Consider the following 12205-nt stretch of genomic DNA (forward strand, 5'->3'; position numbering starts at 1 on the left):
CAGGGAAAACCAGGGGGATGGAGAGCACATGGGAGGGGGGAAATGGAAATCACTGAGGGGGGAGCCAGGGAGCAGAGGGGGGTGGAAAGCACTGGAGGAGCCAAAATGCATGGGGGGGGGAGATAAAAAGCACTGTGGGAAGCTGAAGAGCACCGGGTGGGCTAAAGAGCACAGGGGGCTAAGGAGCACTGGGGGGGCTAAGGAGCACTGGGGGGGGTTAAGAGCAGGGGGGTGTTAAGAGCAGGGGGTGTTAAGAGCACTGGGGGGGCTGGAAAGCACGGGGGGGCTAAAGAGCACTGGGAGTGGGCTAAAGAGCACTGGGGGGGTTAAGAGCAGGGGGGTGTTAAGAGCACTGGGGGGATGTTAAAAGCAGGGGGGGTGTGAAGAGCATGGGGGGTGAAGAGCACTGGGGGGAGCTGGAGAACACTGGGGGGCCAGCGAAAGAAGTTGTATAGGAAAGGGGAGGGGACAGCTGCATATAGATGAATTGATCTTTCTATATTCCTCCTGCTGCCGCTGAATGGCTGCAGGAGGGAGAGGAGAATCAGCCATTCAGCGGCTGCGGGATTAATACGGAAAGATCAATTCCTCTATATGCAGCTGTCCCATCCCCTCTCCTATCCAGTCACACACACACGAGGCTGCTCACCTTCCCGCCGGTCGCCGGCCGCCGTCCCCGCGAGCAGCACAGACTGAAGGAGCTGCCACTGCAGCTGCCTTCACACTGAGATGCGGGCCGGTCTGACAACCCCCCAGTGCGTGGCACCCGGGGCAGGCCGCCCCCCCGCACCCCCGTTGGTACGCCACTGGTTAAACCTCTGCATTGTGGGGAAAAGGTTGTTTAAACCTGTCTCCTCTGATCATCTCCTCCTTCCACAGACTCCAATATATTTCCTGATATTTATAGAGCCAGGGGACAGGCTGTACATGTGCAGCTTGGTGTGTATTGCTAGAGTTTTTTTTTCTTGGGAGAGTGCATGTGATCAGCACTGTCCAGACAGGGAGACAAAATATAGTGAATGCAGAGTCCTGGGTTTAGTAACACTTTAATATTATTGGCTGTATGTTTGGGTTTATTTTCCTGCTGCAGAATACATTTGAGCCAATTGCATGCCTCCCTGATAGTATGGCATGGTGGATAAGTATCTGCCTGTATCTCGTAGCATTGAGGACACCATTGATCAGGCAACATTGAGGACCATAGATTTGATCGGCCAAGGAACCTAATGCAGCAGATGAAAACCACATCATGCTTACTTTCCTTTGACATCAGAAGGTGTTCTAAACAGGGGCTACCAGTAAATTTAGCTTTGCTGGGTTGTAGTTAATCTGGCTGATATGTAGTCTTCGTGATCATTTGGGTTTTCTCCTAAACCTGGTATAGCTTTAGTTCTTCCCTTTTGTCAGTAGGTGTCACTGGTGCCACTGGCATGAGTATGATGAGCTGCTGCAAAATCTGGGTTATGAATTTGCATACTTCTCTCAGCCAATCAGTAGGAGTTTTCTGTGTCACTGGTGCATGCTGGGAGAGTGTATAAATATTCAAGGAGGTCAAGTGATCGGGGTCCTACTACCCAGACCCTGGCCTAGGGTGAGTGTGTGAGTAAGTGGGTAGAATTGAAGCCTAAGGCCTAGCCATGTCCTCTAGGCTCTGCAATTAAGGGCTTTTTTGTTCACATAATAGAGCTGAAGGGTACCTGAGATGGAGTACCAGAAGCCTCCTTGACACAAGCAGGGTACTGTGGAAGAGACTTGGAAAGCATTGAAGACAGACTCATCCAACCGATTACTGTTTATCACTGTGAGTTGTTGTTGCTATAGGGAGGTGTTGCTACCTTAAGCGGAGTTCCACCCCCCTTCAAAAATTAAAAGTCAGCAGCTACACTTACCTATCCTGGAATCCAGCGACGTTGTCACACCAGCTGATGTTTCTATCGGCTCTCTGGTGCTGCCGGCGCCATTCGTGGTAGGGGAAACTGGCAGTGGAGCCTTGCGACTTCACAGTTGGTTCCCTACTGCGCATTCCCCAAGCGCTCTGCGCTTTCTGAATGGCCCAGCGGCAGGGGGAGGAGGAGAGGGGTCGAACTTCTGACGGACCTCACTGCGGCGAGGTCAGAAGGAAGTTGGGATTGGTACCTGTCAAAAACAGGTACCTGCCCCCCCCCCCCCCCCAAAAGGTGCCAAATGTGTGGAGGGGGTGAGGAATTAGAGAAGCAGAGGTTCCACTTTTGGAACTCCGCTTTAAGTACAGACTCCTGGCAAAAAAATCACCTTTGTTCAGCATTTAACCACTTGCCAACCGCTCACTGAGCTACTCCTCCTACTCCATCCTCTTTGCTAACCTCCTCGGCTGAGTCCTCTTCTGCTGTTGCGTCTTGCTCCACACCAACTGCACTCCCCCAGCTCCCCAGGGGCTATTCCACATGCCGGATACGACAGTGTCACGCTGTCTTGGGATTAACTTGCCTGAAAGCAGAGAGTCACACCGGACCAGCACTACTGTCCGCCCTGAACGCACAGGTGGATCAGTGGCTGACCCCGCACCAACTGGAGATCGGCAAAGTGGTGTGTGACAACGGAAGCAATTTGTTGGCTGCATTGAATTTCGGGAAGTTGCCACATGTGCCGTGCATGGCACATGTGTTGAATCTGATTGTACAACGCTTTGTGCATAAGTACCCAGGCTTACAGGACGTCCTCAAGCAGGCCAGGAAGGTGTGTGGCCATTTCAGGCGTTCCTACACGGCCATGGCGCACTTTTCAGATATACAGCGGCGAAACAACATGCCAGTGAGGCGCTTGATTTGCGACAACCCGACACGTTGGAATTCAACACTGCTAATGTTCGACCGCCTGCTCCAACAAGAAAAAGCGGTCAACGAGTATTTGTATGACCGGGGTGCTAGGACAGCCTCTGCGGAGCTGGGTATTTTTTTGCCACGTTACTGGACGCTCATGCGCAATGTCTGTAGGCTCATGCGTCCTTTTGAGGAGGTGACAAACCTAGTCAGTCGCACCGAAGGCACCATCAGCGACATCATCCCATATGTTTTCTTCCTGGAGCATGCCCTGCGAAGAATGCTGAATCAGGCCGTAGATGAGCGTGAAGAGGAAGAGGAAGATTTGTGGTCACCATCACCACCAGAAACAGCCTTATCATCGCTTGCTGGACCTGCGGCAACGCTGGAAGAGGAGTCTGAGGAAGAGGAGTCAGAGGAGGAATGTGGCTTTGAGGATGAGGAACACCAACCACAGCAGGCATCCCAGGGTGCTCGTTGACACCTATCTGGTACCCGTGGTGTTGTACGTGGCTGGGGGGAAGAACACACCTTCAATGACATCAGTGAGGACGAGGAATTGGACATGAGTAGCTCGGCATCCAACCTTGTGCAAATGGGGTCTTTCATGCTGTCATGCCTGTTGAGTGACCCTCGTATAAAAAGGCTGAAGGAGAACGACCTGTACTGGGTGGCCACGCTACTAGACCCCCGGTATAAGCAGAAAGTCTCTGATATGTTACCGAATTACCGGCAGTCGCAAAGGATGCAGCAGCTACAAAACAAGTTAAAAAGTATGCTTTACACAGCGTATAAGGGTGATGTCACAGCACAACGGGAATCTAACAGGGGAAGAGGTGAAAGTAATCCTTCTCCTACCACAACCACGCCGGCAAGGACAGGACGCTTTACAGACGTGTTGTTGATGGAGGACATGCGGAGCTTTTTAACTCCTATGCATCGCCACAGCCCTTCGGGGTCCACCCTCAGAGAACGACTCGACCGACAGGTAGCAGACTACCTTGCCTTAACTGCAGATATCGACACTCTGAGGAGCGATGAACCCCTTGACTACTGGGTGTGCAGGCTTGACCTGTGGCCTGAGCTATCCCAATTTGCGATAGAACTTCTGGCCTGCCCCGCTTCAAGTGTCCTGTCAGAAAGGACCTTCAGCGCAGCAGGAGGTATTGTCACTGAGAAGAGAAGTCGCCTAGTTTAAAAAAGTCTAGATTACCTCACCTTTATTAAGATGAATGAGGCGTGGATCCCGAAGGGACTGACAGTGGGGGATGCATTTGACTAAAAAAGGCCTGATGAGATGCCTTGGGCTAAAAATGGTCCACACGCTGCTGTATTTAATCTCTGCATGCCGGATGACTTAAGTGACTTCTCCGCCACCAACTATGGTTCAAGCCGCAATGTTTTAGTGAACTTTCTGCCTGGAAAACCTCAATTTTTCCAGCCGCTGCTGCTGCAACAATACCTACTTTTTCAGGCATGTGTACAATACATGCCTAATTTTTCTGGCCTCTGGTGCTACACTGTGGCTGCAAAAAACAAAACCCAAAAAAAGGGCACATACATGTGTCAATTCCCCTTTGTGATCGTTACCTTGTTGTGGTGAAGGGGCTTGCGTATCACAATGAAGCGATCGCCTCTAGGAGTGTGTTGGCAATGTTGGCACACCCCAGATGATAAGGTCGTTGCTTCATTGTGAACAGACCAAAAGCGATCCGCTGGATAATTTTTCATACAAAAAAACATTAATTTTCTTTATGATCATCTTGGGTGATCATTAAAGCCTACTAGGCCAACAATGGGCCCACACTGCAGAATCATTGTTTTCCGGGTCACTTAATTGTCACTGAACGACCATAGGCTTTGAAAAACCGCCATCGCCTGCAATCTCCCAAACGTGCGCATGAGCACAGTCATCACTACAGCAAGATTGACGCATAGAGGAATAAAATTTATGTCATGAGTGTGTCAACTATTGACAACTCTTTGAGCTTGTCTAAAATCTATTCGATACACGTCCCCTGATAGGGGACGTAACAGGGATTAAACTGATAAGAATAGTACCACTTAACACACCACTCATATAGGATGGCACAGTACATTGCACGGCGCAGTGCAGTGCCCAAAATTGGAAGTAAGAGGACAGACCAACCATCTTTTTCCATCTCCCGGTTCCTAATATCTATTCCGTACACCGCCCCCTGACAGGGGACGTAACGTAACAGGGATTAAACTGATAAGAACAGATTTTTTTAATTTAAAAAAAAAGAGGACAGCCTCTGCGGAGCTGGGTATTTTTTGGCCATGTTACTGAATGCTCATGCACAATGGCTGTAGGCTCATGCGTCCTTTTGCGGAGGTGACAAACCTGGTCAGTCAAACCCAAGGCAACATCATCGACCTCATCCCATATGTGTTTTTTCTGGAGCGTGCCCTGCAAAGAGTACTGGATCAGGCCGTAGATGAGCATGAAGAGGAAGAGTTGTGGTCCCCATCACCACCAGAAGCAGCCTTGTCGTCGATTGCTGGACCTGTGACAACGCAGAGAGAGGAGTCTGAAGAAGAGAAGTCAGAGGAGGAAGGTGGCTTTGAGGAGGTGGAAGACCAACCACAGCAGGCTTCTCCAGGGGGCTTGTTGTCACCTTTCGGGGACCCTTGGTGTTGTACGTGGCTGGGTGGAGGAAGAGACCTTCAATGACGTCAGTGAGGACAAGGAATGGGACATGGCTAGCTTGGTATCCAACCTTGTGCAAATGGGGAGTTTTCGGTTGTGCAAATGGACTGACTGTTAAACGGGGAGTTTGGTCTGTCAGAGTTTGGTCTGTCACTGTGAAGCGGGCGTAACCCTTACATTACCTGATTGATACAACATCATACCTGATCGTATACACACTGGATGTTTTAAAGCACGTTATTCCAAACAATTTAGGAATGTTAGGTGATTTATGCCCTTTATGGATTAAAACCCGACTCTGCGTCAACTACGTAATTTTCCAGGGGAGTTTTGCCATGGATCCCCCTCCGGCATGCCACAGTCCAGGTGTTAGTCCCCTTGAAACAACTTTTCCGTCACTATTGTGGCCAGAAAGAGTCCATGTGGGTTTTAAAATTCACCTGCCTATTGAAGTCTATGGCGGTTCGCCTGGTTCGCCGGTTCGCGAACATTCGCGGAGGTTCGCGTTCGCCGTTCGCGAACGGCAAATTTTAGGTTCGCAACATCACTATAGGTATGTCACTCAGTCCAGTGGCATAGATACAGTGCACCCAGAAAGTATTCACAACGCTTCACTTTTTCCACATTTTGATTATTCTAAAATGGATTAAATTAGTTATTTTGCTCAAAATTCTACAAACAATACCCCATAATGAGAACGTGAAAGAAATGTGAAAAGCTTTGCAACTTTATTAAAAATAAATGTAACACCCTCCTAGGTAGGTGCTGGGAAGAAGCATATTGTGGCCCTGTCTGCATATCAGGAGGGCCTGATCATTTGGTTAGGCTGTCATGTGCTTCCAAGAGTGTCTGTTGAGTCTGGGGAGTCCCCCCACTGTGTCCAATGAAGGCTATTATTGGACAGTGGAGTAAACCTGACCAATAGCACACCAGGGCTTGTATCCATCTCAGAGGGCAGAATTTGCCGCAAAGCATCCTGGGATAGGGTATAAGTCTGAGGGGAGCACATGACGTAGTGTCTTTGTCGGGAAGCTGAGTCCCAGGAGGAGGGTGACGGCTGTCTCTCCTCCTGTCAGTGCAAGTAAGAGTGTCCTGGGCAGTCGGCCTAGAGGACAAAGGTTGAGCTGAGCTGCAAAGGAGGGATCCGGAGTCATGTGGCCCGAGTGAAGCTGCTGGGCAGAAGTTTCGGGGAAAACATTGTGAGTACTTGAGACTGCCCAGGGGTCTGCCTAGGAGAGGAGACCACTCCAGAAGGTCAAGGGGATCCAGGAGCCAGCTAACCTGTGGAGAAGGTTTAGAGAAAAGGGGTGCCAGTGTTTAAGCCCTGAAGATAAGTGAGAGGAAGAGGGTGCCGCTGTGGGCCCTTTAGTGTTTAGCAGCGCAGCAGCAGCACAAGTAGCTAACTCAGCAAGGAGTGCTTAAGGGAGCTAAAAAAGGACTTTTTTATGTGAGAAAGCAGTCCAAGGTCAGTTTGGAGTTAACCGGCATCTAGCCAGCGACAAGTTAGCGCCGAGAAGCGTTTTCAGTTGTCCCTAGCAAATTGTGCATAGTTGAGCCAAAGGAGTGTTACGAACCTCAGCGTAAAATGGAATGAAACCGCCATTTCGTGGATGTACCACCTTTGCAGCATGTACGAATTACCCCTGTAGCACGCCAGCATACGAATAATCATCCAAAGAGAGCCCCAAACAATCGAACGGCTTTCTGTATAATAAATCTGTAGTGTAGGAATGTCACACAGATCAATGGCTAAATCTTCCCATGGTCCCTCAGGTAGAACAGTGTGAGTTACTGGTTCTGGTTTAGGTTTGCTGCCCACCAACTGACATGCTCGACATGAAGAAACCAAACGTTCCACATCCTTGTCAATTCCTGGCCACCAGACTTTCTCACGTAATCTTTGTTTGGTGCGAACAATGCCTTGATGGCCCTCATGGGCTAAATGTAATGTACGTTTCCGTAAGTCTTTAGGCATCACAATACGATTGCCACATAAAACTAGTTGTCCTGCAATACTCAGCTCTTGTTTGATTCTGTGATAGCTTGGGTCACAATCCACCCAAACCCCCTGTCTTACACATTTTCTCAACCAAGCAATTTCCGGATCCACAGATGACAATTCTTCAACCTCCCGCGGTGTCAATGCCTGAGGCATGGTGTTAGTAGCCACAAAACGAATGTACTCTTCTGCTAGGTTATGAACAGGTGCTGAAGACTGAGGCAATCTGGAAAGTGCATCTGCTGCATTAGTCGGTCCAGGTCTGTACCGCACTGTAAATCGATACGGCAACAATCTGAGAACCCATCGTTCAATTCTGGCGGATGGTTTTGATCGTGGCGAATATATCACTTCCAGAGGCTTGTGGTCAGTGATGATTTCAAAATCAAGTCCGTAGAGATACGTGTGAAACCTTTCACATCCCCAAACAACAGCCAAAGCTTCTTTCTCGGTCTGACAATAACGCCTCTCTACATCAGTAAGGGATCTGCTTGCATACTGAATAGGTCTGTAATCGCCTGTGCACTGTCTCTGGACCAAAATGGCGCCTAACCCCACAGGGCTAGCATCGACAATAACTTGGGTGTGTGCAGTAGGATTGAAATAAGCCAAAGTTGTGGCGCAAGTCAGCCGTTTCTTAAGTTCATTAAATGCACCTTGTTCCAAAAGGCCCCACTTCCAAGGGACTGCTTTGCGAGTCAACAATCTCAAGGGTTCACTGACAGTCGCCCTATCTGGAATAAACTTAGCACAGTAATTCACTAGCCCAAGAAAACTGCGTACTTCTGCAGGGTTTTCAGGATTTCTGGCATCAGACACAGCTTTAATTTTACAGTCCTCCGGACCAATGCCCCTGTCAGACAGCACATGGCCCATAAAAGTCATTTTATTCATTTGAAATGTGCACTTCTTCTCATTTAATGTTAATCCTTTCTCCTTCAAGCAATTTAGCACAGCACGGAGACGTTAATCGTGCTCCTGTGTGTTTGTTCCCCACACAATTATATCATCAGAAATGTTATGTGTGCCTTCACAACCATGTAGCACTTGCTGAATCACATGTTGATAGGCCTCCGGTGCTGACGATACGCCAAACATCAACCTCTTGTATCTAAAAAGACCTTTATGGCTTGCAAATGTAGTGATGACTCTAGATGCTGGGGTCAGTTCAATCTGATGATAACCCCATTTCAAATCCAGTTTACTGAAGACACTTGCCCCATTCATTGCATGTAGAACATCTTCAATAGTGGGAATTGGATGTCTCTCTCTCTGCACAGCTTGGTTAGCACATCTCATGTCCACACAAATCCGAATATCTGTGCCCTTTGGTACAACAACTAACTGGGATACCCACGGAGTGGGTCCATCCACAGGTTCGATAATGTCAAGGTCTAGCAGCTCTGCCAGTTTGTGCTCAACAGGTGATCTCAGGCTATAGGGAAGTCTGCGTACTGGCTGTGCAATAGGCTTTACATGTGGATCAATGTGAAGCTCCAACTGAAAATCCTTTAATTTTCCAAACCCAGAGAAGCAATCTTTAAATTCCTCTTTCAATGCAGAAATAGCAGGAGACACCATATTCACTCTTGCGCTGCCTACATCAAGGCCAATCTTTAACACCCCCAGTGCCATAGCGGTTTGACGACCAAGCAGAGGCGACCCTGTGCCATCTACAACATAGAATTCGGTCTGCAATGGAGGACCAGTCTCATGTGTTTGCACAGGGGTATAGAATTTGCCTTTAAGTTGTAGTGGTGTACTGGAGCCATAAGTATAAATCTGTTTAGTGGTGTTACACAATTTAAGGTGATTTTCTCTGCCTTTAAGACTGTACCAAGAAGCTAAGTCCATAACATTGCATGTAGCTCCAGAGTCAATCAGCACTGACACATCTGTATTTCCAATCTTAATGGTTAATGTCCCAGCTTGCAGAGAACACAGGGAGAAAATAAATTCACAGTCAGAAGCACTCTCTTTATCCTCAGCTATAACATTTACTTGTGCTGATGGTCCTTTGGGTTTGTTATCTCTGGTTGTACTTCTACACACAGCTGCAAAATGACCTGTCTTTCCACAAGCATAGCACATTTTATTCTGTACCACAGTGCAGTCCTGACGTGTGTCCCTCTCTGCCACATTTACTGCAGGTTATATGTAAAGTCCTCTTCGGAAAACTCTCTTTTCTACTCCAGAGGTTCCTATTATTATAGGTAGGTTTGGAGACTGTATTGACAGATGCAGTGTCTTTGGTTTCAATATGCAGAGCCTGGAGCTCAGACAGTTCAATGGCTCTTGCAATCTCCTGCAGACTAGTAAGTGTGAGACTAGGTTCTCGCAATAATCTCCTCCTGAGGTGCACAGATGTGCATTTCTCTATGACCTGATCTCTGATTATCTCCTCAGTTACAGTCCCAAAATCACAAGACTTAGCCAGATATTTCAGCCTAGTCACATAACTGTCTGGTTTCTCCCGGTTCTTGCACAGCCTGTCTAAACTTATATCTTTCATAGGGAATATTTTTCTTTGGCTCAAAGTACTCACTCAGTCTATTCATGGCTGTCTCATAGTCCGAATCTTCCCCTGTTGCTCCCAGGGTTTCAAAAATGTCCTGAACTTGTGATCCAGCTAGATGCAGCAGCATGGTTCTCTTCTGAGCAGGTGCAGTCACTCCTGTGGCTATAACATAGAGCTGAAATCCCTTCTTCCACTTGTCCCAGCGCTGTGAGAGACTAGTGTGGTCTCCAGACACATCAAACGGTCCGATAGCCGGTAAATCCAGAAAGCTAGCCATCCTCGTCGCCAAAATGTAGTGTATTAACACAGGCCAGGCTGTACAGGTTGCTTCTTTATTCACTGAACACCACACATGAACTGAACTTCAGCCACACCCAGCTCCCAGACATATACATAGTATTGTAACATTTTGCAGACAGCAACTTAACCCGTTGCTTACCATACTAAAAAATCCCCCTCCAAAAACGAGACAAAGCTCCGAGTTGAGGGTAAAACAGGAACAACATTTATTGGAAGAACACAGCACACTTTTATACAGAATTTGGAACATCCTTCCCCCAACAACCGCTTTCCCATTGGTCAATTGCACAGTACCTGCAGTTCCCCATAAGGTCCTCTCCAGCCATGCAAATGAGGGCTTGAAAATGAGTCAGCAGTGATTGGTCAGATAGCTTGACCAGAAGGACTGCCATGTGCAAGGAGACAGAAGCCCCAGGGGGCCATCAATGTACACAATAGTCAGACACAGAACAATGGTTCCCTAACGAGCCCTCAATACACATTACTCTGAGTGTCAATACATACCTTAGCAGACAACAGGTGAGGTCATTAGCACACCTGACAATAGGTGAATGGAAAGCCACCTCAGACCAAAAGCAACATTGTTTAGACAGCCCGTCTCCACATTGAACTTCCTGGAATGACCATATTAGGAGTGCACTTCCTGTGCCTTACAGTTTACAGGAATAAGGTTTAGCTTCCAGGATAGAGGCAAGACTCCATTAGCCACATGGTTAAAGAAACACAAAAAGACACAAAAATGCATAACTCCCAGTCTACTGAACAGAACCCCCACATTCAACCCATCCCCAGATAGCCTGGATCTGAGCGCTCAACATATCCAAACAGCGCTCAGATGCCACAAACACAGTCAAATCGCCATGGGGTTTACGTTTAGCATGGGCTGATGAGAGGGTCCATAGTCACATTGCAGGAGGCGAGCAACCAGGCTTCTCCAATGCCCAGTGGTGAGATTGGTCTTGTCACAAGGAGTAACCCACTCCTTCCCTTCTCCCATCCAAGTTCTCAATAAATACAAAAACCCCCAAAATACAGGCTGGTCATTGTCTCAGCGCTCACACTTGGAGGAACATGCACAGGGTACTTTTTTTGCACCCGGTGGCCCAGGGGGACCCATATCCAGCAAAACGGCTGGGAATCCTGCTACATAAAAAACAAAAAAATCACATGTATTGAAAGCCTTTGCCATGACACTTAAAATTGAGCTCAGCTGCATCCTGTTTCCGCTGATCATCCTTGTGATGTTTCTACAAATTGATTGGAGTCCACCTGTGGTAAATTCAGTTTATTGGACATGATTTGGAAAGACACGCCTGTCTATATAAGGTCACACAGTTAATAGTGTATGTCAGAGCACAAGCCAAGCCATAAAGTCCAAAGACTTATTTGTAGACCTCCGAGACAGAATTGTATCAAGGCACAGATCCGGGGAAGGGTACAGAAACATTTCTGCAGCATTGAAGGACCCAGTAAACATGGTGGCTGTAAATGGAAGAAGTTTGGAACCACCAGGACTCTTCCTAGAGCGGGCCGCTTGGCCAAACTGAGCGATCAGGGGAGAAGGGCCTTATTCAGGGAGAACCCAATGGTCACTCTGACTGTACTCCAGTGTTTCTCTGTGGAGAGAGGAGAACCTTCCAGAAAAACAAGCACTCCATTAATCAGGCCTGTATGGAAAAGTGGCCAGACGGAAGCCACTCCTCAGTAAAAGGCACATGACAGCCCAACTGGAGTTTGCCAAAAGGCACCTGAAAGACTCTCAGAACATAAGAAACAAAATTCTCTGGTCTGATAAAACAAAGATTGAACTATTTGGCCTGAATGGCAAACATCATGTCTAGGGGAAACCAGGCACCGCTCATCACCTGACCAATACCATCCCTACAGTGAAGCATGGTGGTTGCAGCAACATGCTGGGG

This window comes from Pelophylax lessonae (genome assembly GCF_965119305.1).
Source record: "Pelophylax lessonae genome assembly, chromosome: 10".
Classification (NCBI taxonomy): Eukaryota; Metazoa; Chordata; class Amphibia; order Anura; family Ranidae; genus Pelophylax; species Pelophylax lessonae.